Raw genomic sequence first — 25,761 nt, 5'->3', positions numbered from 1 at the left:
GAAGACTCAAATCAATAGAATTAGAAATGAAAAAGGAGAGGTAACAACTGACACTACAGAAATAAAAAAGATCATGAGAGATTACTGCAAGCAACTCTATGCCAATAAAATGGACAACCTGGAAGAAATGGACAAATTCTTAGAAATGCACAACCTGCCAAGACTGAATCAGGAAGAAATAGAAAATATGAACAGACCAATCACAAGCACTGAAATTGAAACTGTGATTAAAAATCTTCCAACAAACAAAAGCCCAGGACCAGATGGCTTCACAGGCGAATTCTATCAAACATTTAGAGAAGAGCTAACACCTATCCTTCTCAAACTCTTCCAAAATATAGCAGAGGGAGGAACACTCCCAAACCCCTTCTACGAGGCCACCATCACCTTGATACCAAAACCAGACAAGGATGTCACAAAGAAAGAAAACTACAGGCCAATATCACTGATGAACATAGATGCAAAAATCCTCAACAAAATACTAGCAAACAGAATCCAACAGCACATTAAAAGGATCATACACCATGATCAAGTGGGGTTTATTCCAGGAATGCAAGGATTCTTCAATATATGCAAATCTATCAATGTGATAAACCATATTAACATTGAAGGAGAAAAACCATATGATCATCTCAATAGATGCAGAGAAAGCTTTTGACAAAATTCAACACCCATTTATGATAAAAACCCTGCAGAAAGTAGGCATAGAGGGAACTTTCCTCAACATAATAAAGGCCATATATGACAAGCCCACAGCAAACATCATTCTCAATGGTGAAAAACTGAAAGCATTTCCCTAAGATCAGGAACAAGACAAGGTTGCCCACTCTCACCACTCTTATTCAACATAGTTTTGGAAGTTTTAGCCACAGCAATCAGAGAAGAAAAGGAAATAAAAGGAATCCAAATCGGAAAAGAAGAAGTAAAGCTGTCAGTGTTTGCAGATGACATGATCCTATACATAGAGAATCCTAAAGATGCTACCAGAAAACTACTAGAGCTAATCAATGAATTTGGTAAAGTGGCAGGATACAAAATTAATGCACAGAAATCTCTGGCATTCCTATATACTAATGATGAAAAATCTGAAAGTGAAATCAAGAAAACACTCCCATTTACCATTGCAACAAAAAGAATAAAATATCTAGGAATAAACCTACCGAAGGAGACAAAAGACCTGTATGCAGAAAATTATAAGACACTGATGAAAGAAATTAAAGATGATACAAATAGATGGAGAGATATACCATGTTCTTGGATTGGAAGAATCAACATTGTGAAAATGACTCTACTACCCAAAGCAATCTATAGATTCAATGCAATCCCTATCAAACTACCACTGGCATTTTTCACAGAACTAGAACAAAAATTTTTGCAATTTGTATGGAAACACAAAAGACCCCGAATAGCCAAAGCAATCTTGAGAACAAAAAAAGGAACTGGAGGAATCAGGCTCCCTGACTTCAGACTATACTACAAAGCTACAGTTATCAAGACAGTATGGTACTGGCACAAAAACAGAAAGATAGATCAATGGAACAGGATAGAAAGCCCAGAGATAAACCCACGCACATATGGACACCTTATCTTTGATAAAGGTGGCAGGAATGTACAGTGGAGAAAGGACAGCCTCTTCAATAAGTGGTGCTGGGAAAACTGGACAGGTACATTTAAAAGTATGAGATTAGATCACTCCCTAACACCATACACAAAATAAGCTCAAAATGGATTAAAGACCTAAATGTAAGGCCAGAAACTATCAAACTCTTAGAGGAAAACATAGGCAGAACACTCTATGACATAAATCACAGCAAGATCCTTTCCGACCCACCTCCTAGAGTAATGGAAATAAAAACAAAAATAAACAAATGGGACCTAATGAAACTTCAAAGCTTTTGCACAGCAAAGGAAACCATAAACAAGACCAAAAGACAACCCTCAGAATGGGAGAAAATATTTGCAAATGAAGCAACCGACAAAGGATTAATCTCCAAAATTTACAAGCAGCTCATGCAGCTCAATATCAAAAAAACAAACAACCCAATCCAAAAATGGGCAGAAGACCTAAATAGACATTTCTCCAAAGAAGATATACAGACTGCTAACAAACACATGATAGAATGCTCAACATCATTAATCATTAGAGAAATGCAAATCAAAACTACAATGAGATATCATCTCACACCAGTCAGAATGGCCATCATCAAAAAATCTAGAAACAATAAATGCTGGAGAGGGTGTGGAGAAAAGGAACACTCTTGCACTGCTGGTGGGAATGTGAATTGGTTCAGCCACTATGGAGAACAGTATGGAGGTTCCTTAAAAAACTACAAATAGAACTACCATATGACCCAGCAATCCCACTACTGGACAGATACCCTGAGAAAACCAAAATTCAAAAAGAGTCATGTACCAAAATGTTCATTGCAGCTCTATTTACAATAGCCCGGAGATGGAAACAACCTAAGTGTCCATCATCGGATGAATGGATAAAGATGTGGCACATATATACAATGGAATATTACTCAGCCATAAAAAGAAACGAAATTGAGCTATTTGTAATGAGCTGGATAGACCTAGAGTCTGTCATACAGAGTGAAGTAAGTCAGAAAGAAAAAGACAAATACCATATGCTAACACATATATATGGAATTTAAGGAAAAAAAAATGTCATGAAGAACCTAGGGGTAAGGCAGGAATAAAGACGCAGACCTCCTAGAAAACGGACTTGAGGTTATGGGGAGGGGGAAGGGTGAGCTGTGACAGGGCGAGAGAGAGTCATGGACATATACACACTAACAAACGTAGTAAGGTAGATAGCTAGTGGGAAGCAGCCGCATGGCACAGGGATATTGGCTCGGTGCTTTGTGACAGCCTGGAGGGGCGGGATAGGGTGGGTGGGAGGGAGGGAGACGCAAGAGGGAAGATATATGGGAACATATGTTTATGTATGACTGATTCACTTTGTTATAAAGCAGAAACTAACACACCATTGTAAAGCAATTATACCCCAATAAAGATGTTAAAAAAAAAAGATACATGCACCCCAATGTACATAGCAGCACTATTGACAATAGTCAAGACATGGAAGCAACCTAAATGCCCATCAACAGATGAGTGGATAAAGAAGATGTGGTACATAGATACAGTGGAATATTACTCAGACATAAAAAAGAATGAAATCTTGCCGTTTTCAGCAACATGGATGAACCTAGAGATTATCATACTAAGTGAAGTCAGAGAAAGACAAATATATGATATCACTTATAGGTGGAGTCTAAAAAATAATACAAATGAACTTATTTATAAAACAAAAATAGACTCACAGATAGAAAACAAACTTATGGTTCCCAAAGGGGAAAGGAGGGGGTGGGATAAATTAGGAGTTTGGGATGAACAGATACATACTACTGTATATAAAATAGATAAACAACGAAGACCTACTGTATAGCACAGGGAACTATGTTCAATATCTTGTAATAACCTACAATGGAAGAGAATATGAAAAAGAATATGTATATACAGATGCACACGCATACACACATAACTGAATCACTTTGCTGCACACCTGAAACTAACACAACCTTGTAAATCAACTGTACTTCAATTTTTTAAAAAAGAAGAATATTAGGCTGCTGCCGCTCTAGCATCAACAGGCAAATCTCCAAATACTTGAAAAGAGCTTAAGGAGTTTGTGGTACCCTGATGACATATAAACACAATCACAATGGATGTAGAGTGTACGAAAAAAATACGAAAACAGATACCCTGCTATTTCCTCCAGTTGGCTGTGTGTCAAAGAGACGGATATTAGGCTAAAACCCGTATCTACCGTTTACCGCTCTCAGTTCCTTACCTACATCTTTATTATACACCTACGGCAGGCAGCTCGGAGAAGCTCTGACCTTGGAAAAGAGACATCACAGAAACTACATACATACACACCAAAAACCCAACCACAGATAGATTCTGAATTTCCTTTTGAAAGTCATTGCATATTTTCCCTGAATCCCCTTGACATTATATTTACACTTATAATTAACATGTTATAATGTGCAATTAATTGGAGAAGATGGGAAAATGGTTTCCCCAAATCCAATATATTAAATTGAGCATTTCTATCTAGTTAGTGCAGGAAGAAATGTTACTTATAACAACCGGCATCGTATCAAATAATGGATTCTGCAACATCTCCAAGTAGGAGAAAAAAGTTCTTTAGGGAGAAAGCGGAAGTTTAAAAGTGTGATGGAGTAACCTCCATGATTACATTTCCAGGAGAAAACATTGCACTTTCTTTAGGTTGACAGAAGCAAGATGCATTTCTGGGAGTAATGAATCGCTCCCCCATCTGCCAGATGCTTGCCTAAACAGGGTTAATTTTCTTTCTTACCTGACAGTTACATGGCTGCATAATTAGGCAGAGAGATGCTCCCAAAGGATCAGAGACGCTGCAGAGGGGGATTAGGGAGATATTACCAAGTCCCTGGCTCTGGAATGCCATGCCGGCCAGCTTGGCTGCACTCTTTTGCCTTCACCCTGATTTCCACAATCCTCTTCTTGTCTTTTTCCAGCCCACCATTCCTGTTTTAGTCTTTATTTTGCAAGCTCAGGGTTATTCCTTATTACCTTGGTCATGAGCCCCTGGCTACCTACTTAAGCATCTCTAAGATGGCTGTAAGAGACCCTTTGTACAGGACACGTTTTTATTCCATAATATTCCACAATATCAACCTCATTCCTCAGCCTCAGCTATCCCTAGTTTCCCTTTCTTCTATTGAGGCAGATTTAATCTCCATAAACTCCTGACAACTCCAGCTATGACACCATGTTGCTCAGGTGACTTATAAGGCAGAAACTCCCTGGAACAGGAGCTATTAATAAAGTTGTGGCTAAGCTGCCATCTTTCAGGGGCGTTCTAGAAAACTTCTAATAGTGGGAAGTACTTCGTAATACACGTGTCCTGAGATGGCCTACTTCTCACGCTTCAGTCCTAATTGTCTGTTATGAATCCATGGCTTTATCTAAATCCTACTTCTTCATTGACTTCGTTGCCACACTTAGAAAGCATCATATCCACATCATTTCATGGTCGAGACGAAGGGTCTGACTCTTTGAGCTGAGAAAGGAATTAAGAATTTGGGAGACAGAGGGTATTCCCCTCTGAGAACACCATATCAAGAAGCTGGCTCAAAGACTATACCCCAGATTCCCAGGACCCCACCACTTCCACACCCGACAGACCACCGTCATCTCCAAGGTTACAGCCCAAAGTTCTTCCGGAGGCAACATCACTGACCAGTGGACATGTCCAGCTTCAAGCAAGCAGCCTCTCTTGGCTGGGCCTCAGAGAAATTTTGTGGATCGGAAGGCAAAGGAGGAAGATAAGTCCTCCTCTAGCTCCCGTTGCTTTGATTGTAAGACAGTCTGTGACTAGTCTGGCTGGGATGTTCAAGCCCCAAACGTATTTGAGTGTTTTTCCTAAAGGTGCATCTCTGGAAGACTCTTAGCATTATTACAATCCGAGGAGTTAGTTGGGTCATTAATTTCTGAAACTGTTTTGGTGCCTCAAGCCTCTCTTGATTGGCATTGCCCTTCTTTAGCTCATCCTTTCCATCCACACGGGAACGTCAGCTCATTCTTACCTGCTTCCGGGTACTGACGCACAAACCTTCAGGCAGACACAGTACTCGCCACCCTGGCAAGGCATCCGTTCTTTCCCCACAGCCTTCCTATGTGCCCCCTCCAAAAGGCACTGTCTGGGTGCTGCATTAGAGAACAACATGCATAAGTCTTGTTTTCTGACCTCATGGTGCAGGAGGAGAGGCAAGTCACTGAGGAAAGACCCGCTAACTATCAATCTTAAATGCCGTGGAAGAGTTAACCACCTGGTCACTCTGACATGAAACCAAGAACTACTTGTCCAGATTGTGAAACACAAGATGGAATTATTTTTAATTTTCAAATGAGACGGTTAGCCCCACTTTACTCTCCAGCTTCATTTCATGTGGTGGCTTATTCCCATCAAGCAATGCTCATTTTTCTTACTCTGTTCCCTAGAAAACACCTGGAGCCCTCTCTCCCATCAATCAAGTAAAGTCTAGCCTCCTTTGGAATCTAGTTCAATATATTCTATAAATAACTTCTATAAATTTAGTCCTCATTACTTCAGCACATACCATTTTCCCCTCCCTTTAATTTATACAGCACTGAGTAAGTGTAGTATAACATTAAATTACAAAGGTTGCTTACAGCAAGAATATAAAATCTGGGGCTTCCCTGGTGGCGCAGTGGTTGAGGGTTCGCCTGCCAATGCAGGGGACACGGGTTTGTGCCCCGGTCCGGGAAGATCCCACATGCCGCGGAGCGGCTGGGCCCGTGAGCCATGGCCGCTGAGCCTGCGCGTCCGGAGCCTGTGCTCTGCAACGGGAGGGGCCACAGCAGTGAGAGGCCTGTGTACCAGAAAAAAAAAAAAGAAAAAAAGAATATAAAATTTGGATCAAAGGTCCCAGGATATGGTCCCTACTGATTGTTAAGCTGAATTGTTTAATATCTGAACTCTAGTTTTCCCATCTTTAAAATGCTGATGGCTTTAGCCCCTTCAAAGGAGCATTTAATTTATTTACCCAATTATTTTTGAATCTTACTTTCTCTCCAGTCAGCATCCTAGATCCTGAACTTGCAGTCTCTTCCTTCAATGAACTCACGTAAACAACAATGAAAATATAGTGTGAAAGACTTCCAGACTCAGATCAAATATGTAAAGAGCTTGGAAGTCGTCACTTTTGTCCTTATAACCAGAAAAAGCTGGACATACTGAAAAGTCAAAGATTTTTACTGGCCCCATTAGAGGACTGAAGTGGCAGAGAAAACGCCCCCTCCTCCAAATCTGTGGATACAAAGAGTCACAGCTGAGATCGTTACCTGCAGCCATAAACTGGCAGAACACCTAAGTGATAATTCTGATGGATTGCTGGAGGCTGAGGTTACTGGCATAAGCGTAAGAGACTCCTTTGGGCTGAAGCTTGGAGGGAGGTGCAGCCACACTTCCATGGGCTTTTCCTCCAGAAACTTCACCAGGTTCTCACAGAGTAGATTTGAGAAAGTTCCCCTCACAGCTCTGACGGGGGGAGAGGAGTAAACATTGCAAAATATGCCCAGTCTGGTTTCACAACAAAAGCCTACTCTAGGGGAAAAAATTTTGTCAGAAATTTATCCCAGCGGGTGGAAGAGAATTCTTCCCACTCCAACCCCCTCCAGCCTTCTTTCTCACCTAATAGAGAAAAATAAATAAACATAATTGGAATGCTGGAAGAGGAGAAAAGGGAACAGGAGAAATATTTAAAGTAATATGGCAGAGAAATTTCCAAAATGAATGGCAGACACCAAACCACAGTTCCTGGAAACACACAAAACAAGATAAATACATTCAACCTGGTAATATGATGACTCCAATACAGGTGACAAGCTTTATATATATATATATATATATATATATATAAAATGCAATATCTAAAGCAACCAGTAAAAACCTATATAAATTGTTACACTCAAAAGCATCATAGATATATCAAAATGAAATCCAAAAAAAAAAAATTCAATAAACCCATTGGAAGGCAGGAAAATGAAAACAGAGAAATGAAAAACAAAGAGAACAAATGAAAAGCAAAAATAAAAGGGCAAGCTTATGCCCTAACATATCAATAATGACTCAAATGTAAATGCTCTAAATATAACAGTTTAAAGAAAGAAGTTGGCAGTGTGGATTAAAAAAACATTACCCAACTATATGTTGTCTGCAATAAACTCACTTCAAATATAAACATGCAGGCAATTTGAAAGTAAAAGAATGAAAAAAGATGTACTATGCAATCATTAATCAAAAGAAATCAGGAGTCTCTATATTAATATCAGATATTAGTAAACTTCAGACAAAACAAAATGAATAGACAAAAAGAGACATTATACAGCAGTAAACGGGTCAATCTACCAAGAAGACCTATCAATCCTAATTGTGTATGCACCAAACAACCGAGCTGCAAAATATGTGAAGCAAAAACTGATAGAACTAAAGGAGAAACAGATAAATCTCTACTTATAGTTGAAGACTGCAACACCCATCTCTCAACAATTGACATAACTAGACTGAAACTCAGGAAGGATACAGAAGAACTCAACAACACCATCAAGCAACAAGATCCAATCAACATTTATATAATACTCCATCCAATAACAGTAGAATACATATTCTTTTCAAGTGTCCATGAAAAAAAGTACTAAAATAGACCTTATCCGGGATTTCCCTGGTGGTCCAGTGGTTAAGAATCCACTTTCCAATGTAGGAGACGTGAGTTTGATCCCTGATTGAGGAACTAGGATCCCACATGCCACGTGGCAACTAAGCCCCCGTGCCACAACTAATGAGACTGCGCACCACAACTAGAGAAGCCCACACGCCACACCAAAGAGTGCATGCACTGCAACTAAAGATCCCGTGTGCCGCACTAAGACCTGATGCAGCCAAATAATAAAACTAAAAAAAAAAAATAGACCTTGTCCTGAGCTGTAAAACAAACCTCACAAAATTAGAGGAAGTGAAGTCATAGACTGTGTTCTCTGACCACAATGAAATCAAACTAGAAAAAAATATCAGATAAAAGGAAAATCTCCAAATACTCGGAAGCTAAATGGCACCCGTCTAAATAATCCTTGGGTGAAAAGGAAGTCTCAAGGAAATTATTTTAAAATACATGGAACTGAAAGAAAATGAAAATGGAACAAATCAAAATTCGTGGGGCACAGCTAAAGTAGTAGTGGAGGGGACATTAACGGCACGAACGTCTGTATCAGAAAAGAGGAAAAGTCTCAAATCAATAATATAACCTCCCACTTCAAAAAGCTAGAAGAAGAAGAGCAAAACAAACCCAAAGGAAGGATAGAATGACTCTAAGAACAGAAATCAAGGCAATTCAAAACAGGAAAACGATAGAGAAAATAAATGAAAAAAAAACAAGGACGTGGAGCTGTTTCGGTTCCATTTACAATCTCTCTCCTGACGGTAACCACCAGACTCCAATTACTCGCAAAACACCAAGTGCCAGAAACTCTTGTTTCTGACCATGGACCTTGCCTTAGCCAAGTTGAAGGAAATTACGCACATGAACCTGTCTGAACTATCACTCACCTGCTACACCTACTTTTAACAAACATTCAGACTTCAGGACAACAAGAGATGACTGAGGAGTCTCTGAGGCAGAGAGCTAGCTGGCAGGTGCAGGCAGCGGAAGGATGAGAGGGAAGCTTCTCAAGACAAGCCTCCATCCTGCCCATCCAAATACGGCCAACGACCCCCCACAAGACAAACGAACAAGTGTCCTGAACGTTGCTTCCAGAAAGAGAGGGTCTTGGCTAAAGCCAGGGGGCTCCCCAGCATGTAAAATTGTGATGTCCAGGCCTGGGTCAGACAATGGTGTCCAGCAAGTAACATGACAGCAGGGAACTATGACAAGTGTTTTCTCTGTATAACACGTGCAGTTTAATCTTTGCTCAGCCTACTGAGACATCACCACCGTACCACGTCAAGATGCTATAACTCCAGTCTGGCTACCACTGATACTAGAACATAATCCCCTGATGTTTTCATAACCTACCACAAATCTTTTTGACCATAGGATGCCTACCTGTCACGGAGAGTCAGCAAGACTCCTCTGGTGAAGCTAAGTGGGAAGTAAATGAGGGGTGTTGATTCAGGCCACATTTGGCATGCTTTCTGAGCTTTCGTCACTGGAGTCCATAGTCTCTGAAGGTGCCAGGGCCAAAAGAAGTCTTAATCCCAGCAAGAGAACTGTACTGTTTGACGACTTTTTATTCTATGTCTTATACTGTATGGATGCTTTGTTTTCCTTCAGCACCCGTCACACGCCTTCCTCTTTCACTGGACTTGTGTATCGCAGTCTTTGTTCTCCCTCTTCCCCGGTGTCATGGGCTGAGTTGTGTCCGCCCCCTCCAAATTCCTATGCTGAAGTTTTAACCCCCAGCGCCTCAGAACACGACTGTATTTGGAAATAGGGCCTTGAAAGAGGTGTTTAAGGCAAAATGATGTCCTTAGAGTGGTTGATAATCAAGTCTGACTGGTGTCCTTATAAGAAGAGGAAATTTGGACACACAGAAAGAGAGCCAGGAGTGCTGTGTAAAGAGGGACGGCTCTGTGAGGACCTGGTGAAGAGACGGCCATCTGCAAGCCAAGGAGGCCTCTGGGGGAACCGACCCGGCTGATACCTTCATTGTGGGCTTCCAGCCTCCAGAACCGTGAACAGATAAAGTTCTGGTGTTTAAGTTCTGTGCCATTAGTGATGGCAGCCCCAGCTGACGAATACCCCAGGGTTCATTCCCAGAGAGGATAGGCAGAGACATCCCCTTTGATAAGCTCAGTAAACTTGCCCTGACGCTCTCCCCACAAGTCTGAGCCCTTTCTCCCAAAACCATTTCAAGAGTAAATCCCAATTCCCAGTGGTACTGGGGGACGGGGGCGGGGGGGGGGGAGCTCACCTCGAGGGCCTCATTAGTTGGGTTTTCCATTAATCCGTTTCCCTCCGACGTAATTCCTTTCCCCTCCCCTGCCCTTGTTCCCATCTCTCTCGACTCTTCTACCCCTTCTCCACTGTAGCTCTCACTTAGCATTTCTATTTGTGGCTGAAATTTGTAGTTCGGTTATGATGGGACATTTTCAATTTTCACCAAATGTCTCTAAAATGATCTGAGGATTCTTTTCACATGTTGTGCACCTTTAGCCTTCTGTAAGGCATCTTTTCTCACGGACTCGTGAATATTGTTAACTGACTTTGTTCATCGCTTCCAATTACCGTTCTCATGGCCAAAATCAGAGGCATGGGTGACTTGCATCCTCTTCTACCAAAGTCCCAGAGGCTGGCACTCTGCTGAAATGACAGCCCTGGGCTTCCCTGGTGGCGCAGTGGTTGAGAGCCCGCCTGCCGATGCAGGGGACACGGGTTCGTGCCCCGGTCCGGGAAGATCCCACATGGCGCGGGGCGGCTGGGCCCGTGAGCCATGGCCGCTGAGCCTGCGCGTCCGGAGCCTGTGCTCTGCAACGGGAGAGGCCACAACAGTGAGAGACCCGCGTACTGCAAAAAAAAAAAAATAATAATGATAAAATGAAATGACAGCCCTTTCCTCGCCAGGCTAAGGTGGTCCACCACCTGTTCACCCCCTGAGCTGCCACGTGAGTTCCCCATCGGAGCCTCCTCTCCCCGGCAAGAAGGACCATGCTACCTTCCCCCCAACATGCATCTCTCTCTCTCACGCAGCTCCCATGCACGTGTCCCAACGTCAACCCAAAAACATAGTCATGTTCATTCAGAATAAGTCCATTTTCTAGAGTCTAGGCCAAAAAAATGCTATGACTTTGCCCACGTTCACATAGCCCAAGAGTGGCAGATTGTGGGTTAAATCCCAGGTGAAACGTTTTAAAAAGACCCATTAGCTCTCATTGTGTATTCACCTCGCCTTTTCATTAATAGTGCTGATTGACCCCTAAAGAACTATAGGATTTTTCAGACTGATTTAAGATAAACACTTACCTTCACTCCAACCTCAAATCAGATGACTCTCTTCACATCATTCCCCTCCATTCTATCACAAAATAGCTGAGAAAGCCAAAAACAGCTGAAGTCTCTGGTGGCTTTGATATTTGCCCATAACACAGGAATCTTAGCAGGTGTGAGTCATCTTTGAGAATTATTATGTTTCTTGCTTTGCTTTCTATATCAAGGGGAAAAAAGAACTCTCCTGGCTGAGACTTGCATGGGAAAACAGCCTAGCTCTCTCTTTCCCTTTGAATAACCCTTTGAATAATTAGGACACCGAAGATAAACATATTAACATTCCTTCGGCCCACAAGGCAACAATGAGGAGAAAGAAATGATTTTTTTTTGAGATCCTCAAAGGATCTTAACATTGGAAAGAAAACCATTCCTGAAAAGTAACTTTCGAGCTGATACGTAGTCAAACCTTGATTTGATGTTGCCTGTTGAGCTAAGGTCTGTCTTTCCAGATGGAGATATTGTATCTCAAGGGCCGACACCTATATACCTGCTTGTAGCGTGGAACAGTGGAGATGACAGAGCATGGGGGCAGCTGGAGCATGGACTCTGGGGTAGAGCTGCTGTGCTCTCAGGGCACACAGCCTTTCACAAACTCTGCCCTTGCAAGTCAGTAGCCTTTCTAGGGCTCCTCCTCTGTGGCATGGGGATGATAATAGCACTGATTGACTAGTGCTAATACTTGCTAACACTGGACCTGGTGCAAATGTTAGTGCTGACTGTATCTGCTTAATAGAATAATTAAGAATGTGCATCCCTGCCACGCGTGGGACGAAAGCAGAAGTGAGATCCGGGAGAGCCAGCTTCGAGACCCAGGTCTTCTGCAGGAAATGGAGTAGCTTTGCACCAGTCACTGTATCCTTGGGGGCCTCGCTTTTCCCATGCGTAAAATGAAGAACCTGAACCGGAAAATCTTGACTAGTTCTTGTTCCTCATCCAAAGAGGCAACGCCCATGACTTTTATGGATGGTGTCCCGCGAATCTTTAAATGGCCTGTCTAAAAGGTTGCTGGAAGCTGAACAGCCCACAGACGTTGTAACCTAGTAAAATTTGGACCCGGAGCTGAAGACTAATCAAACACAGTGGACACAGAGAAGAAAAGACACTAAGTTGTGATGTAGTTACTTATTTTTCATGCCTCTTGGAGAAATTCCACACATAAAGAAGTCGCTGGGACAGAGGCAGCTTCGGTTGCCATATTGATACAGAGTGTCTGCCGTGAGTCAAGGGCAGGCCTCTGTGGAGCTGGAGGGATTGGGTGTCCGGTAGGAACTTCTGCTTCGGGGAGAATGAGAGTGTTCTGTGCCTGTCTTCACCCCCAAGTGTTCAAGTCTAAGCCCGTAGCTCATTTAAACATACCAGAAGCTTCTAGTGGGCAGGGGACCCATCACGTCATTCAGAGGAAATAGAGGGGTGGGGGCGGTTTCCCTCAGCACCACGAGTCAGGGAGCTCACTAGGCTTGACCCTCAGAACAATGAGTTACCATCCAATGTTCCATGGTAACCACTGTCCAACAGAAGATGTGTAAACACAGCTTAAAGATTTTTTTTTTTTAAATTTATTTTTGGCTGCGTTGGGTCTTCATTGCTGTGCATGAGCTTTCTCTAGTTGCGGCAAGCGGGGCTTCTCTTGTTGCGGAGCACGGGCTCTAGGCGCGCAGGCTTCAGTTGTGGCTCGAGGGCTCTGGAATGCAGGCTCAGTAGTTGTGGTGCATGGGCTTAGTTGCTCTGCGGCATGTGGGATCTTCCTGGACCAGGGCTCAAACCCATGTCCCCTGCATTGGCAGGTGGATTCTTAACCACTGCGCCACCAGGGGAGTCCCGAACACAGCTTAAAGATTTTTGTTTCAGCATGCTCTGAGTGATGGCTAAGGAAAAACATTAAAATTTTTGCTTTGAAAGGGTGTCAAATTATTAGCCCATTGGGGACGCGCACGTAACCAATCCAGTCCTTACCTGTTTCACTGGTTATATAGGTTACTTGGGTCGTTTTGTTGTAAATCTCAAGTTTTCAAACAACCTGAAGCCTCAAGTCCAAGCTTAATTAAACCTATTGAAGAGCAAAGGAAAACAAGCTTTAAAGATCGCCTGTTTGGCTCATAAAATCTCAGCACCACAAACAAGGAAACGTTCAACTATTCCTAGGATGCCATAAATTTTTATGGCTCAATCCTGGGATTCCTCTTAAGTCTCCCCAAGGCCCGGCTAAGGGCCTCCCTAAGGTCCTCCCTAAGGACCTCCTCTCCTCCCCCACCCTTGCACTTGATCTTTTTTATGTGCTTGTAAGGTGAGTTTGCTTTTCAATTTACTCTCATTCCCTTTGCTCCAGTGCTTTCGGGGAAGGGAGGTGGGGAGGGGAGGAAAGATGCTTGCAGAACTGGCCGTTGTTTGCCATGTTTGCGTGGCTTTCCCTTGTCTCCAAAGAAATAGAAAACATCGTGACTCCCTCAGTCCAACCCGAGATGATGGAGGAACTGACACAGGCCTGGCGGACTTGCACCGAGTGGCTCCCAGCGAGGGAGCATCGTTGCCCCTGGGAGAAGCGATAGTCTGAGACACACTCCACGCTCCAGCTGCCAAGTTGGGAGTTTTCTTCCCCCGCCACCACCACGCCCCCTGCCCACCTGCCTCTCCTCAAAGCCTTGGATCAAGTTCAACGTCCAAGCAGAGAGAACGAGTCAAACTGGCTGAAAACTTGGCCTGACCTCGGGCCTTGGTTCCAACGACTGGCCTTCTGCTTTGTCCTTAAGTGAAAATAGCAGCTAACATCTGTATCTGTCACTGTTTAAACCTTAACTTGTGTTATGTCACCCTCCCCACGACCCTGTGGTGTGGCTGGTTCACGATCCCAGTTTGCAGAAGAGGTCATGGAGGCACAGAGAGGTTACACCCTGTGCCCTAGATCACAGCCGTCGACAGAGGTGGAGCCCGAGCTCAAGGGCAGGAAGCCAGCCCCGGGCTTAACCACTGCGCCATCTTACCAGCTTACCCGGGTCCCACTTCCGGTAACCGGGTCTTGTTACATTCCCATCTCCTAATCTGAGTTCCTTTTTTTTTTAATTGAAGTGTAGTTGATTTACAGTGTTGTGTTAGTTTCAGGTGTACAGCAAAGTGATTCATATATATATATATATATATATATATATATATATATGAATTCTTTTCCCTTACAGATTATTACAAGATATTGAATACAGTTCCCTGTGCTACATAGTATGTTCTTGTTGGTTATCTATTTTATATACAGTAGTGTGTATATATTAATCCCAAACTCCTAATTTATCCCCCCTTTCCCCTTTGGTAAACATAATTTTGTTTTCTGTGTCTGTGAGTCAATTTCTATTTTGTATATAAGTTCGTTTGTATCTTTTTTTTTTTTTAGATTCCACATACAAGCGATATATGATATTTGTCTTTCTCTGTCTGGTTTACTTCACTTAGTATGGTAATCTCTAGGTCCATCCAAGTTGCTGCAAATGGCATTATTTCATTCTTTTTTATGGCTGAGTAGTATTCCATTGTGTATATATATCAATACCACACCTTCTTTATCCATTCATCTGTCGATGGACATTCTTTTCTTAACAATCCCAAGACCTCTTGCCTCTCTGAGGTCTACTCCTCCCATTGTTTCCCTCCTGGGGAAGAAGTCTCTGTCTTTAGTTTCCCCCAGCCATCTGGGCCCCACTGGACCTGATACCAGCTCTTTTCCTGTCTCCAAATGTTGAATGATCCTGGGTCACTAACAGCTGCACCCAGGCATCTTCCAGAACAATCACATCTCCCACTGTTAAATGTTCAGATGCCCATGATCCCCCCCACCACTGCCAAGGTCCCTAGCGATGTGTTCCACTTCCTGACACGCTAAGGAGGATTTCATTAGAAACAGTCCCCATATAAGGAAAGCTTTCCACTTACTATTCCAAAAGTTACCCTCAGGTCTTTCTAGGCACCTACATAGACCCCAAGAGACTCCCTCCACACCCATTCCAGCTAAGCATGGGCTCAGTGTGGTGGTAGGAAAATTGATTGACTGTATGGGGCCCATGAAGATTCTTCAGGTAGACAAGCCTCTGCCTTCCCTGTGAGCCTGCCATTTGAGACTCCCCACAGTCAACTGAGGAGTGCTGGCTGTTACCAGGTATAAACACCCTGTGGATGTGGCTCATCTCAAATTAAAGTTTAAAGAGAAAAACTAACAGACATTTAACTTCTCACTGTGTCACCTGGGTGGTGGGAGCTGTGACCTCCCATTAGAGCTGAGCACCTAGTGCCCAGATCTTGGTGTCTCAGTATCATCCTCCACTGTAAGAAGTCAGCAATGCTTGGAGATATGGCAGATTTCAGGTTTGGAGCAGAATCATTGTAACAGAAATAGGAAGTAAGGGATAGGAAATACACAAAAACGACGGAACACATCAAAAGATAACAGTCAGGTTAAAGAGGCTCCCACTGACCAAATTTGGAACAATTTGAACATGAAAATAAATATCATTAATAGGAGACTGTAACACCTTGAGTGAAAAAGGAAGCCATGAGTCTATACTGATACAGTTAATAAATTGAAAATCTGATGGGAAATTAGATATTTTCATAGTCTCAGTCTCTCACCACAAAGAACTTATTAATTATAAAGGGAAAAAGAGCAAACTTACATGGAGAAATACCACCTTCATCAAGTGCTTAAAGTGACAAAAAGACTAACTGGAATTACACAACACCTGATAGGATACCAAGAACGAAACACATGGCATTTCTGTGGTATGATTAGATTCAGGGTGTGCATCTTTAACAGGAATTAGGAAACATTGGATGAAGCCAAATTGAGGGGCATTCTACAGAATAACTGGCCTAAAATCTTCGAAAGAGCCAAGGACGTAAAATCAAGGAAAAAACGAAGAACCTTTCCAGATTAAGGAAAGGTGACAATTTAAGTTATTTGTGATTCTGAATCGGATCCTTTAACTCTAAAGGAAATTATTGGAACACTAAGGAAAATGAGAATGAAGTCTTTGCATCAACTGGTAAGAATGCAGGTATACTACTTCCAAAATGTTCACGGTTGTATTACAGTTATATAGGAGAATGCCCTTGTTTGTAGGAAATACACATTAAGTATTACATAAAGATGTTTGCATCAGTATTCTTTGTGCTGTAATTGCAACTTTTCTGTAAGTTTGAGATTTTTTTCAAACTGGTTTTTAATTAAAAATTAAGCTTGGGCTTCCCTGGTGGCGCAGTGGTTGAGAGTCCGCCAGCCGATGCAGGGGACACGGGTTCGTGCCCCGGTCCGGGAGGATCCCACATGCTGCGGAGCGGCTGGGCCCATGAGCCATGGCCACTGAGCCTGCGCGTCCAGAGCCTGTGCTCCGCAATGGGAAAGGCCACAACAGTGAGAGGCCCGCGTACCGCAAAAAAAATTAATTAATTAATTAATTAAGCTTAACCACCACAAAGAATAGGTATAAGATGTATAACTTCCCAACCAGTAGAGAAAAAAAAGAAACTATAAAACACCTTGATTTGTTTTCAAGAAGATAGTATAGGGATGAGGGTAGGAAAACAAGCAAAAGTCTAGCAAACATAAGGCACAAAGTAAGGGTGTAGATTCAGGCCTATTTGAACGAACATACACAGGAAATGTAATTGGATAAAACCTCCCAGATAAAAGATACATTTTCATTTGGTCTGAAACAAGTGCTGAAAATAATGTAAGAGAAGAAAACGGGACAAATACCAACCAAAGGAAAGTTGATGTTTCATCATTAGTATCAGGCAAAGTTTACTTGATGCAGCGCATATAACTAATGAATTATAAAAGAGACAAATCACCAGGAAACTATAACAATTTGGAACAGGTATGAACCCCATATAGCTACAAACTGAATAAATTCAGAATTGAGAGAATAACATGGAAATGTGATAAATCTAAAATAATAGTGATGTTTATACCTCTTTCAATGACTAATCAACCAAGAAATTTAAAGTATTAAGGATACAGGACCAGATGGCTTCACAGGCGAATTCTATAAACTATTTAGAAAAGAGCTAACACCGATCCTTCTCAAACTCTTCCAAAAAATTTCAGAGGGAGGAACACTCCCAAATTCATTCTGTGAAGCCACCATCACCCTAATACCAAAACCAGAGAAAGATATCACACAAAAAGAAAATTACAGACCAATATCACTGATGAACATGGATGCAAAAATCCTGAACAAAATACTAGCAAACAGAATCCAACAATATATTAAAAGGATCATACACCATGATCAAGTGGGATTTATCCCAGGGATGCAAAGAGTCATCAATATATGCAAATCAATCAATGTGATACACCACATTAACAAATTAAGGAATAAAAACCATATGATCGTCCCAGTAGATGCAGAAAAAGCTTTTGACAAAATTCAACACCCATTTATGATAAAAACTCTCTAGAAAATGGGCCTACTGAGAACCTACCTCAACATAATAAAGGGCATATATGACAAACCCACAGCAAACATCATACTCAATGGTGAAAAACTGAAAACATTTCCACTAAGATCAGGAACTAGACAAGGATGTCCACTCTCACCACTCTTATTCAACATAGTATTGGAAGTCCTAGCCACGGCAATCAGAGAAGAAAAAGAAATAAAAATTGGAAAATAAGAAGTAAAACTGTCACTGTTTGCAGATGACATGATACCACCAGAAAATCCTAAAGGTGCCACCAGAAAGCTACTAGAACTAATCAATGAATTTGGTAAGGTTGCAGGATATAAAATTAATGCACAGAAATATCTGGCATTCCTATACACTAACAATGAAAACTCAGAAAGAGAAATTAAGGAAACAATCCCATTTACCATTGCAACAAAAAGAATAAAATACCTGGGAATAAACCTACCTAAGGAGGTGAGAGACTTGTACTCAGAAAACTATAAAACACTGTTGAAAGAAATCAAAGATGACATAAACAGATGGAGAAATACACCATGTTCTTGGATTGGAAGAATTAATATTGTGAAAATGACAATACTACCCAAAGCAATCTACAGATTCAATGCCATCCCTATCAAACTACCAATGTCATCCTTCACAGAATTAGGGCAAAAAATTTTACAATTCGTATGGAAACACAAAAGACCCCGAATAGCCAAAGCAATCTTGAGAAAGAAAAACAGAGCTGGAGGAATCAGGCTTCCTGACTTCAAACTATACTACAAAGCTACAGTAATCAAGACAGTATGGTACTGGCACAAAAATAGAAATATAGTTCAATTGTACAGGATAGAAAGCCCAAAGATAAACCCATGCACATATGGTCACCTAATTTATGACAAAGGATACCAGAACATACAATGGAAAAAAGACAGTCTCTTCAATAAGTGGTGCTGGGAAAACTGGACAGCTACATGTAAAAGAATGAGATTAGAACACTACTTAACACTATATACAAAAAAAATCCAAATGGATTAAAGACCTAAATGTAAGACCACACAGTATAAAACTCTTAGAGGAAAACACTCTTTGACATAAACCACAGCAAGATCTTTTTTTGACCCACTGCCTAGAGTAATGGAAATAAAAACAAAAATAAACAAATGGGACCTAATTAAACTTCAAAGCTTTTGCACAACAAAGGAGGCCATAAACAAGACGAAAAGACAACCCTCAGAATGGGAGAAAATATTTGCAAATGAAACAACAGACAAAGGATTATCTCCAAATTATACAAACAGCTCATGGAGCTCAATATCAAAAAGATAAACAATTCAATGAAAAAAATGGGTGGAAGACCTAAATAGACATTTCTCCAAAGAAGACATACAGATGGCCAAGAGGCACATGAAAAGCTGCTCAACATCATTAATTATTAGAGAAATGCAAATCAAAACTACAATGGGGTATCACCTCACACTGGTCAGAATGGCCATTATCAAAAAATCTAGAAACAATAAATGCTGGAAAGGGTGTGGTGAAAAAGGAACCCTCCTGCATTGTTGGTGGGAATGCAAATTGATACAACCACTATGGAGAACAGTATGGAGGTTCCTTAAAACACTAGAAATAGAACTATCATATGTCCCAGCATCCCACTACTGGGCATATACCCTGAGAAAACCATAATTCAAAAAGAGACATGTACCACAATGTTCATTACAGCACTATTTACAATAGCCAAGTCATGGAAGCAACCTAAGTGTCCATCAAAGATGAATGGATAAAGAAGATCTGGCATATATATGCAATGGAATATTACTCAGCCATAAAAAGAAACGAAACTGAGTTAGTTGTAGTGAGGTGGATGGACACAGAGTCTGTCATACAGAGTGAAGTAAGTCAGAAAGAGAAAATCAAATACCGAATGCTAAGACATATATATGGAACCTTAAAAAAAAAATGGTACTGATGAACCTAGTGGCAAGGCAGGAATAAAGACAAAGACATAGAGAATGAACTGGAGGAAGTTAGAGTAGTGACATATACGCACTACCGAATGTAAAATAGTTAGCTAGTAGGAAGCAGCCGCATAGCATAGGAAGATCAGCTCGGTGCTTTGCGATGACCTAGAGGGGTGAGATAGGGAGGGTGGAAGGGAGGCTCAAGAGGGAGGGGATATGGGGATATATGTATACGTATAGTTGATTCACTTTGTTATAAAGCAGAAACTAACAAAACACTGTAAAACAATTACACTCCAGTAAAGATGTTAAAAATTTTTTTTAAAAAGTAGATCTTAGTAAACACCAAATAATAAATATTATACAGAGCCATGAATTTTGAATCCAGTGATTATCGCCCTTCCCTCCAATCCAGGGCTAAGAGCAGGCAGAGTAGGAGTCTTAACATTCAGTGAGATGGGGCTTCCCTGGTGGCGCAGTGGTTGAGAGTCTGCCTGCCGATGCAGGGGACACGGGTTCGTGCCCTGGTCTGGGAAGATCCCACATGCCGCGGAGCGGCTGGGCCCATGAGCCATGGCCACTGAGCCTGCACGTCTGGAGCCTGTGCTCCGCAACGGGAGAGGCCACAGCAGTGAGAGGCCCGTGTACCGCAAAAAAAAAAAAAAAAAAAAAAATTCAGAGAGATGAACCTTTCTGATGCTAAGTCAATCACATCAAAGTATCTGCCTTGCATCCTCTAAAATAACTTGCCCTGTCTTGGTGGTAGAAAAAGCCCAGGTCTCTAAACAGCCCTCAGATCTTTCTGTCGTCCTGTGCTTTGCAGTGAAGTCCACGACTTGTTATCCCAAATCAGTCAAAATCCTTGAAGACCACAGCGCCATGCCCACCCCTCACGTGCCCTGCGACTTCTCAGACCACTGGGGTCCCCCGATGCCTCGCACATTTGGACTTATCCATCACTCAAGCTAATAAGTATCCTCTAAAATACAAGAATAACCTTAAGTGAAGATGTTTGATTGTTTTGTTCTCCATCCTGAGTTGTGGTTTTTAGAGAGAAGTAATTAGCAAGAGAGAGCTGAGGGGTGTGTGTGAGTGTGTGTGAGAGAGTGTGTGCGTGCGCACGAGGGTGCAGCCTGGGGCTGTGCGTATCAGGACTGGGAAAATGGTTTTCCGGCAGGTGTGAGAGAAACACAAAAATGGAAAGAGCAGGGCCCTGGACTTCCATTGCTTCACAACCTTCCTCAGTAACAGAGAGATGAACAGAATAGAGCTTACCCTGACTGTATCTTCAATTCCGTGGTGATGATCTCCTTTACAAAGCTCCGTGAGGCAGGAGTTTGGGAAGGGGCAGGCCTGTGGGCTTGGTACCCGCTGTGTTCCCTGCACATCTGTTGCGATGCCTTGAGAACCTGCGGGATGCTCAGAGCTCCAGGCTGGAAGCCGGTCACATCCCAGCTGGATGTGAAAGCAGGCCCTTCACTCCTCATCCCCTCATCATCTTCAGGAGGTGATGCTGGACGTGAATCCTGAAGGCGCCTCCTTCTCCCACTTCTCTGAGGCCAAAGTCTCCAATGGCCCCAGAGTTGAACATGAAGACAGCAATGCTTCAACATCCTTAAAAGAAAATATCAACATCCTTAAAGACATCCTTAAAAGAAAATATCCTTAAAAAGAAACTCTATAAGCTTTTCAGCCCATAAATAGGGGTTTGCAAGTTTCCGAGAGACTTTCACCCCACTGGGCACCATGAGAACCCTTGTCCTACTACCAATCTGATGTTGATCTCTCTTACAATTTGCGGGAGAGGCATTTTTATTTTGAGATGGGTATATTATAAACTCCTGGCAACCCATGAGTTGGCTGCTAAAATAGGATGCAAGCAGATATTTAGGAGATGGTGCCAATTTGTTGACACTATTTTTAGAAGATGCAGAACACAAGCAGAATTGTTCATTAGATCATTTTCGAATCCAGAGACACCTTCTGATAAACCCTGCCGTGCCGCCAGAGGCCCTGATCTCCCCCAGACAATGGTTGGACGCACTAAATTGAGCGCCAAAATAGCCTTTCCAATTTATCTTCCAAGTACACAGAAGATTACAGTTTGATTTTTACCTGTACTGCGTTTTCAAGGTAACACAAGCCAATGCTCACTTAATTTGCTCTCGGCTTGAAAAGGGTAGATCAATATGGTGAATGAATCGCATTGGACAAGGACTTTATTGGCATTTGACTGAATATTAATAGGCTTATTTGAGCCTCCCCATCATGTCTGCCAGGGGGCAACAGGCAGCCCCCGCTGACAGGGAGCCGTCGGGCAAAGACAGGGAGCTCATCCCTCGTGGGGGCAGTTGAGTCAATACGCTCCCAAAGTTCTCGTGGGCAGACGATGCTGAGCGTGGTGTATGACTGGAGGATAGACTGCAGCACCGATTTCCAATACATGAACGAGGCTTAAATCGGACGTCTTCCGTAGCTAACTAATAAGGACCTACTTTACAGCACAGGGAGCTCTAGTCAATGCTCTGTAATGACCTATATGGGAAAAGAATCTAAAACAGAGTGGATCTATGTATATGTATAACTGACTCACTTTGCTGTACACCTGAAACTAACACGACATTGTAAATCAACTCTACTCCAATAAAAAATTTTTTAAAAATAGGACCTCTTCCATTTTCATTAGCTCGTCCCCACTTTTCCACATCACTGGTGGTCCTCAGCATCGGGCTGCCCGTGTACCACGGTCACGGCTCAGCACGGCTCCACGGGCAGCGGGTGGCCGGGAGGGGTGACGCGTTGCTGGACAAGTATTTCCGTGAAATGCGATCCTTCTGCCCACTGCGGTTCCTGCACTCCTCAAGGATTCTGTAAAGCAGGGGAATTCCGAGGCTAGTGATGCTGATAATAATTATCACCACAAGTATATCTTTGTCATTTTAAAAGAATATTCTTCTTGAAATCACAATTATCGGAGGGTTTTTTCTTGGCCCTCAGCAGAATCTTATAAGAGGAAGTAAGGCAGCTATTATCTGTACACCGTAGAGATAAGGAAGGTGGAGCTCTGAGAAGTGAAGAACAACATTACAGAAAGTGGTGGGACAGTGGCTGGCACCCCCAGTGCTACGTACAGGGCTCCCTGTTTATTCTATTCTTTTTATTCAGCTTTTTTTTTTTAAGATGTTGGGGGTAGGAGTTTATTACTTAATTTATTTTTGCTGCATTGGGTCTTCCTTTCTGTGCGAGGGCTTTCTCTAGTTGTGGCGAGCGGGGCCCACTCTTCATCGCGGTGCGCGGGCCCCTCACTATCACGGCCTGTCTCGTTGCGGAGCACAGGCTCCAGACGCGCAGGCTCAGTACTCGTGGCTCACGGGCCCAGCCGCTCCGCGGCATGTGGGATCCTCCCAGACCAGGGCTCGAACCCGTGTCCCCTGCATCGGCAGGTGGACTCTCAACCACTGCGCCACCAGGGAAGCCCTCCCTGTTTGATTTTCAGCTTCTTTGAGCCTCACCATCACCTGTGAGCTGGGCTCTGACGGTGCCCCCATTGTAGAGGTGAGGAAACCGAGGCCTGGATTGATTAAGCAACGCGATGGAGGTTACGCCAGGCGCAGTGGAGGCGAGGCTTACACGAGGCGTTCTCGTGGGATCCTAACCAGTTTGTCCTGCCGTTCAATTCAAGTGGCCTCCCCAAAGGCTCCCCAAGTTGGCAATGTGATGGCGATCAGAGCTCAGGCCTCCTCGTGTAGAGCGCAGTGGTTCTCTCACCCAATTCTGTCTTGTTGCTCCACAAACAAAATATTTAGAGGCAAATAACTGAAGTAAGTACCTAGGATATCTTCACATAGGCTGTAGAGAGAACATGGTCTGAGGACATTTGGATTTCCATTCTGTCCATTCTGCTCTTCAATAAATCCCCTGATTGTCATGTACACATACTATACATGAAGCAGACGACCAACAAGGACTACTGTATAGTGCAGGGAACTATACTCAGTATTCTGTACTATAAGGGAAAAGAATCTGAAAAAGGATATATATATTTATATATATACACACATATATATGTATGTATGAATAACTGAAACTAACACGATATTGTAAATCAACTATACTTGAATAAAAAATAAATAAACTAAGTCCCCTGAGAACTGGCCCGCTGGACACCATGGGAGGCACTTCCGCAGCTGCGGCTGGCGCTCTCCGTGGCGTCTTCCTAATTCCGCATGGTCTGGGAGGGGACAAGTGTCGTCCATCTTGGTGGCCTTCAGTACAGTCCTTCCCTGTAAAGCACCCAGTCAAGTTCATTGAACAAGTTGGTGAGAGTGGAGGGAAATTTTTCAAGTTCCTGTAACTTCTAAATGCTATGCCTGGATCCTCCACATACACGGCCACAGTATTCTTATTCATTGCCTATAAATGCCTGCATTAATCCTTCCAAGGTAGGGGTTACCCTCACTGACCCAGAAGACAGCTCTCTGTTTATTTCTCACATTTTCTAAACAATCAACTCTGCTTAAATACGGAGATGGACTGTGGTACTAACACCCAACAAATGTGTATGATTAGTCTTTTACTACCTGTGATTTTCAATATCTAAGAGATGTAGTAATTGCAGACTACAGTCACTACAATGGTAGCGATTCTGTAGTCTGCAATAACTTGAATTCAGTTCTTCCTTTATCCTCCAAGTGAAAGAGACATCACTGCGGATTTGGGTAGGGAAGCCTGGCGCCTCGTGACCAGCAGAGTCAACTCGGACAAGTCACTTCGCGCGTCTCAACCTCAATTTCTTCATCTGTAAAATGGAAATAATTAAACAAATATAGTACAATGTTTCACTAAACTTTAAGCACAAATCATTGGCTCTCACTGATGTGACTACAACCACCACAAAGGACATCTGACTGCTTCAACGAGCTAAACTAACTGCAACAATGTATCCATTCACCATGTCTGCCCCCCTCTTTTCTGATTTCAGAAATTAACGCCCAGATGTCTTAAGCAAATCAGACTCACTTGGGTGGCATCTTCAGAAAAGCCACAGGGGTGGCAGGGTCCATGCTGGTTCAGGAGGCCTGGGTCCTACACTCTGTTATTATTGGTTTCGCTTCCCCCAACTGTCAAATGAGAAAAGTACCTTCCTTTACCATTTGGGGGATCAAATGCAAAATATTCAGCTAGGAGAGTGCTTTCAAAAGTGTGACACTAAGGGAAAGTCTATACAGTCCGGCAGCCCCAGGCAGGTCCGGAGGTGCGGGGAGAGCCTTCCAGGAAGAGACCTTACAAGGCCCGTGAAAGCATGTCATTCCCTGAATGGGGAGCTCCCACCCACGTGCTAAGATGTGAAGGGTCCCAGAGAGTTCCTCTCCTCACCTTCCCTATGGATGGTCAAGGCACCTGACCTGGAGCATCTTCACTGGCTGAAGGCACTATGTTCCCAGGAACATATAATACTATATTCATTGTTTTATATGCATTATTTTCATCCCATTATCATCTAGTAGACAGGAGCCTGAAAAAATAGAAGAAAAATAGATGCTTTCAAGGGCGAAGGGGAGAGAGTTTGAGATGCGACGATGATGTGGTGGGGCGAGGGGTGAAGAACCATCTGGTGAGGAACCCAGGGCAGGAGGGAGCTGAAGGTCACTGAGCCCTGGGGATGAGGGAGAAGCTGTGTAAAGAGATTCTGATGCCACAGACATTGGCGGGGGGGCAGGGCTGAACTTTGTTAAGGACTGTCCTTGTCAAAC

Source organism: Tursiops truncatus, chromosome 9 (assembly GCF_011762595.2).
Source record: "Tursiops truncatus isolate mTurTru1 chromosome 9, mTurTru1.mat.Y, whole genome shotgun sequence".
NCBI classification, from domain to species: Eukaryota; Metazoa; Chordata; class Mammalia; order Artiodactyla; family Delphinidae; genus Tursiops; species Tursiops truncatus.
The sequence above is the reverse complement of the archived record's forward strand: the minus strand, read 5'-3'. Positions refer to the sequence as shown.